Below are 7,448 nucleotides of genomic sequence, written 5' to 3'. Positions count from 1 at the left end.
TTATTATTCATACTTATCTTTCTCATAAATTTATAATTTAATAGATACAATTAAATTATCTTACTTTTAACTCTAAAAAACACAACAAATAAATTTTTAAAAGAAATTAAAGTAAAACAATTGTTATGTATTAAAACAAATGCTATATTTATTTGATTAGTGAACTTTCAATCAAAATTAGTATTTGATTGACCTAATTAAGAAAATCATTGAAATGCTTTAAGTCAACATACAGTTATAAGAAAAAAAAATATTTGAAATGAAAATTAATTATTTATTGTAAGGTTTCATTATTTTTTTAAATTAGAAAAGTTATCCAAAATATTTTGCAGATGCAATTTTTTATTGACATTTTTTGGAGAAATTATAACATGAAAATTTAACAAATTTAATAAAATTTCACTAGATAAGAAAAAGAATTGTTTTGACATCTATTTGACAGTATATTTTTAGTAAAGCAATTGTATGAATTGAAATATAAAAATTAGAATAAAAATATTGTAAAAAAAGAAAATACATGATAAAATGTTGAACATAAAATTATATTAAATTGATGTTTTTGAATTATTTGGTTAAAATAATTATATCACTTACTTTAAAACTTGTATAACTTATCTTGGTGTATATCATAAAATTGAAAATAAAGAGTTACTTCTGTCTTTTAAAAATTTCCATTAATAATAAATTTTATTTAATTGTTTGTTATGTATCATGTCGGATATTAAACAGCAAAATTGTCTAAGTTATTTTTTTAAAAAAATTTTGAAATCATCAAATGATGATGCATATATTAGAAAACACACATTAAACACACCACTTATTTCTTATTTAATTTTTTATTCAATAGCAATTGAATTAACCATGTCCAAATAGTTGATCATGACAAAATTGTTAACAAAAGGCATCCATTCATGGCATAAGTAAAAGCAATTAATATCTTAATTTAAAAATTATGTTGTCATACCAAAAAAAAATTATGTTGTTGATTCATGCAAAGCAAATTAAACAGAATATATATAATGGAATAAAACTACATATATTAAATGTAAATAAACATGATGTTCGAAAAACTACAAATGAATGGCAAAATTGTTAAGTAAAAGTAAAAAAAAAAAAAATCTATGTTTTCTTTCCTATTTCATGAATTGTGAGATTTTTATCTTGTTGTATTATAAAAATTTTAGATACAATATTTTGAAATCAAAAAGAGATTCTTGCCAGTATGAAATTCAAGCCAATAGAAAAGTAAATAGCTTATCATCATTAAGAATGAATAAATTATAAATGGAGTTTAATTGAATATGCATAAAAAAAATACAAAAGAGAAGTAATACAAAATATGATAAGGTAAAAACATTTATTGGTTGAAAAAAGGTAAAAAAAAGAATAACAATAACTAAAGTAAAAACAATATAGTTTTATTGTTAACAGTGATTAAAAAACTAAATCAAACTAAAAATAATTAAAAATAAATATCATTGGTTGCTATATAAAAGATTCAATGGAATTTTTTTAATAGAGATTTACCTAATCACAACTAAGCAAATGCATTTAGAAGGTTTTGGTGAACCTCTGAACAATCTTAATACAAGGTGATTCTCTATTTATAATAGAGAAGCTCTTGTAAAATTTGAAGTAATTTAAGCAAATCAATTATAATAGGTTATTTAGTTATCAACATATTTTTAGTTTTTATTTTCAAAAATATACTTTTTATATTTTAAACACTTTTGATTAGGAGTAAATTGTGGTTTCAAATTAAAATGTTTTATATGGTAATTAATCACAGATTCCTAAAAAAAGACACCTATATGGTATATAGCAAAAAATATGTTTAAAAATAATTAAACATTTATTTTTATTTGAATTCTTAATATTAAATGATTTATATATTTATTTAAGCTTATAGATTACCTTATTAAATACCAAAATTACATTCATTAGTTGGAATGTCAATGCAAAAAATGGCGAATTGACAATGAAAATCTATTCATATCTTAAAAAGTAGAATTGAATATTAGAAAGTGAATATTCTTTTATAGAAACATAATTCGAAGTTGAAATTTATAATAGGAAAAAATATTAACAAAATTATTCTATATACTAATGATGACAATTAAACTTTTATTATCTTCTATATAAATTTAATTGAAAATGATTTAAGACAAATAAAAATAAATTTGTTTAATTTATTTTTTTGAATTATTAAAATACATTTATTAGAGAACACATGTCAATTTTTTATATTGTTCACATGTTGAAAATGTAAACTATCCACATTAAATTATTTCTTTTTGGTTAGAAGCTTCGGCTTTTATATATTCGTATAATATATAAGATTATTAAGATTCCAAAATCTCTCTTTTTATTTTTTTATGGCACATTAAATATACTTTATACTTGACTATTCTAATTGTCAAGCATAAATTACTCTTAATTTAAAATACTATTACCTTGATTTGATTCTTAATTTATTTTAATCATTCAAAAAATAAATAAGATTTTTTTTTACGTATTAATAAGAAACATTGAATGTAGTTTATAATATTGAAAATAATATATTTGAAAATAAATTTATTTTATCACTAAATTTTAAATTCTAAATTTTAAATACATAATTAATTATGAACACATGCTAATTTATTAGATTGTCCACATGTCAAAAATGTAGACTATTCACATCAGATTATTTCCTTTTTGTTAAAGGCTTTGGCTTTTATATATTTATGTAAGATATAAGATATGGTCATTTCATTATATAGCTGTCAATCTCTAAGGCTTTTGAGATACTTTTAATCTGTAGTTTATACATAGTATTATTTTATTTTATAATTATTTTTTATTTTATCAAATTTTAATAATAATTACTTAAACAAAATAATTATTAATACTAGAATTTTACAATAATGTAATATTTTATTTTAAATTTCTTTAAATTTGTTTTGTAAACAAACTCTTTAATTTTAATAAACAAACTACAATATTTGATAATTTCATATAAAAAATAAGAGTATATCACTTATAATTGTTGTAGTGCAATTAGTTGATTATAATTCAGTATTATGTAAAATTCATAAAAAGTTACGAAAAACTTACATTTTTAAGTGATAAACTTTATATAATTTTTTATTATATTTGACTAATTACTAAATTGAAGTAAAAAAATTATAAATAAAATACTTTCAAATCTTGTATTTTGTCTTAGTAAAAGTTCCAAAGAATAAAAACACTACAAGAAAATGGTATTTAGTGCTAGTTTTTTAGTGACATTTTTCAACAAACGTTATTAAGTTCCGTGTTTTTACAAGCTTAGCGACGTTTTTATTGTAAACACCACTAAATATACATATAGTGGTGTTTGTAACATAAAACACCACTAATAAGAAGCAATTAGTGGCGTTTGTTTCTCAAAACACCATTAACCAATAAAATTAGTGGTATTTGTATATTAAAACACCATAAATGAAATCATAAAAGTTGATTAAATTTAATTTTTTTGGGGAAAAAAAGAATGCAACATTTTGATGAATTTTAGTTTCATTTATTTGAATAAATGCCACTATTTAGAACATTTAGTGGCTTTGTCCTTGTAAGTGTCACTATTTGCTCAACTTTAGTGGCATTTTTTTTTTGTAAATGCAACTATTGTGCATTATTTAGTGGTGTTTGTAACAACAAATGCTTCTAAATTTTTCCCAAAATCACCTATTTAGTCGAGCCCCTAGATTGCTTTCTATTTCATTTCCCCTTTTTTCCCAAACCTAGATTGTTTCATTTCCATTTTCATTTATTTTTCATTTCTATTTCCTTTTTAATTTCGTTAATTTTTCTTTTATTTCTTTAGATTCAAGGGGAAGCATTCATGTTTCAATCAACCAAACAAGAAGACAAGAAAAATTTAAAAGGCCCAAAAATTTTTTTTTTTTTCAAATCTAAAATTAAAAAGGAAGTTTGGGAATGGGAGAAAGCCTTTCTTCCTTTTACATTTTTTTTTTTAATTCTTTACCTTTCTACTTCAAATCTCAAAATGCATCTCCTTTGTTTCTCTCTCAATTTCTCAAATCTTTATTTTTTAGGGGGCTTATCACCGTATTTAACTTTGGGTGTGAGAGAATACTCTTTATGCATTCAAATTTCAAAGCTCTCAACTTCTGAGTTTTGATGAGTTCAAAGTAGTTTCTCTTTTCCCTTTCATGGTTTTCCCTTTTTTTTTTTTATAAAAAAATTAAGTTTGTTGCTTTTGCTATTTCATATAATATTTGATTCTTTGCTTATGAACTTTGGTAAATTATCTAGCTTTGGGTTTTGCTTAGTTTCTATTAAATTATAATTTTAGATGTGGATAATCAATTTAATATTAGTTGCATTTAATCTTTAAGCTACATTATATTTTTTCTGACAACTGAGTATTTGCTTATTGCTTAAGTTAAGTGTTTGAAACTTAAAGGGATATGATGTGTGATTGTATAAGGGGCAAGTTTAGTTGTAGCAATGCTACAGTAGTAGTAGTTTATGAATATTTGCAATGAGAGAAAGGGTGAAAGAAAATGGGTTTAGAAAAGTTTGTGTTTTCAGAATAGTATAGAAAACTCAAAGCATTCTGATTGAAAATTTAACATTTCAACTACCTCATGATGGTACCGGGACTAATTATTCTTTGCAAATTTCTAGTTTTCTACCATTGAATGATATAGTTTTTTTGTTTTTATCTTTTTATTAGAGAAAAGAATGTAGGGAATGTTTTTTTTTTTTTTTTTTTTTTTTTACTTACTTTGGGCATGGTAATAAGTAAGGAGGGGGCAAAAAGGTTATCCAAAGATTTTAGTAGCTTTGGGCTTTACTAATTTTATTATTTCAAATTATAATATGAATTATAATTATTAAAATTAAAAGTTTAATATTTTTCAATTAACTTTTTAATTTTATTTGTTGTGTTAAGATATGATTTTATGCCTAAACCGAGTAATGATACCAACTTGACTTAAATTTATAACCACATCATATTATCCATAAATGGAGTAGCAATCTTCTGACTCTTTTTTAATGAGGACGAAGCTAGATTTAATTCTTATTTTATATAAAAGGAAGGTGCTAACCAATATTTAAATTGTATGTTGCATTCTATCCTAGTATTAATTCTTAACTTGGTAACAAATTGCACCAGTCGATTTTGTTGTTTATATCATATAAATGGCTTTTGTTTTTTGAGAGTTATATCAACACAGAACTAAAATAAAGAAGATTAAGTATTGGGAAACTCAATTCAAAGTATCAATTTGAAGAACTAATAATAGTTCACCTTGAAAAGCATTAAACTTTGTTTTCTTTCAAAAATTGTTTATACCAATTTGAAGCACTTTTTATCCTTTAGAATTTTCCCCTTCTGCTATTAGAGATTCATCACTTTATACCAAAAACTTAAAAATAAAAATAAAAAAAACATAGATACCAACCTACAAGTTAGCTATGAAGCTTAAGTACAACAACATCATATAGTTTGTTTTAAAAATTTGTATACAGAATGGAGTGGATTTGTCTCCCAACAATAATAAACATTGCACATATATCACTGAACATTATTTGCTTTATGTATTTAATTTGATTTTTTTCTTATATCGATTAGTAGTAGAACTCTTTAATTGTCATTTTTTGTTGTATTTATATTTTTTGTTTTTGCATGTGAGTTTTTTTTTTTTTATTATAATATTGTGTTAATGAATTTTATGAGAAAGGGATAATTCAACTTTAGGAGCCCCATACTTTTTATTTTATATTATACTTTACTCATATGATAAGAATGAAATTTCATCACTGTCAAAATTTAAACATTAACCTTGTTGATTATGGATTAAAGTACTACCTATAGCTATAAAGCATAAGCTAAGCTATTGGGAGGAATAATTTATAGTTTAAAGGTAAAAAAGACTGTAAGGGGCATCTTATAGATTTTAAATTAGAATGACTTTAATTAGAAAGCAATACATTATAAGCTTCAAGTTTTATTTTTATTGGTAAAGACACAATCATGCAAACTATAGGGAAAGATTATTGATATGTATGAAAAGTTACAATTTATGTCTGTTTAAGACTTTTTGTACTGTTAAAAGTCAAAAATACAAATTTGTAGTTATTTTTCTATTTTAATAGTTTTGATAACTTCATTACATGATATTAAACTTGTCTGAATGATTAAATTTGGTTTCCATAATTGATATATGTGAAAAAGTTACTGTTTTGTCTATTTTGGACTTTTTTTTTCGTTAAAAGGCAAAAATACAATTTTACTATTATTGTTATATTTTAATAGTTTATAGCTTTAATACATGATATTAAACTTATCCGAATAATTGAACTTGATTTTCACGGTTGATATGTGTGAAAAAGTTACCATTTATGTTTGTTTATGATTTTTTTTTGTTAAAAGGAAAAAATGAAAATTTGCTATTATTATTCCATTTAACAGTTTGTATAGTTTTAATATATGATATTAAACTTGTCTAAATGATTGAACTTAGTTTTCATTATTAATATGTGTGAAATAGTTGCCATTTATGTCTATTTAGGACTTTTAATGTCATTAAAAGGTAAAAATACAAATTAGCTGTTATTGTTCTATTTTAACAGTTTGGATAGTTTCAATACATGATATTAAATTTATCTGAATGATTGAACTTGGTTTTCACAGTTGATATGTGTTGAAAAGTTATTGTTTACATCTATTTATGATTTTTTTTTTCGTTAAAAAGCAAAAATATAAATTTACTATAATTGTTTTGTTTTATCAGTTTGGATAGCTTCAATAAATACTATTAAACTTGTTCAAATTATTGAACTTGATTTTCATGGTTGATATGTGTGAAAAGTTAACGTTTACATTTGTTTAGGACTTTTGGTGTCGTTAGAAATTAAAAATGCAAATTTGCTGTTATTTTTTTGTTTTAACAGTTTGGATAGTTTTAATACATGATGATTGAACTTGATTTTCATGGTTGATATGTGTGAAAAAAGTATCATTTATATCTATTTAGGACTTTTTATACCGTTAAAAGGAAAAAATGTAAAATTGCTATTATTGTTATGTTTTAAAAGCTTTGATAGCCTCAATACATGATATTAAACTTGTTTGAATGATTGAATTTGGTTTTCACGATTGATATGTGTGAAAAAGTTATCGTTTACATCTGTTTAAGACTTTTTGTGCCGTTAAAAGGTAAACAAATTTGCTGTTATTATTCTATTTTAATAGTTTGGATAGTTTCAATATATGATATCAAACTTTTTTGAATAATTAGCTTGGTTTTTACAGTTAATATATTTGAAAAAATCACCGTTTACATTTGTTTAAGATTTTTTGTGCCATTAAAAGGTAAAAATGCAAATTTGTTGTTATTATTCTATTTTAACAATTTGGATAGCTTCAATACATGATATTGAACTTTGTTTTCACA

Source organism: Durio zibethinus, chromosome 19 (genome assembly GCF_047325235.1).
Source record: "Durio zibethinus cultivar Kanyao isolate XHJ-2024 chromosome 19, ASM4732523v1, whole genome shotgun sequence".
Taxonomy (NCBI): Eukaryota; Viridiplantae; Streptophyta; class Magnoliopsida; order Malvales; family Malvaceae; genus Durio; species Durio zibethinus.
The sequence above is the reverse complement of the archived record's forward strand: the minus strand, read 5'-3'. Positions refer to the sequence as shown.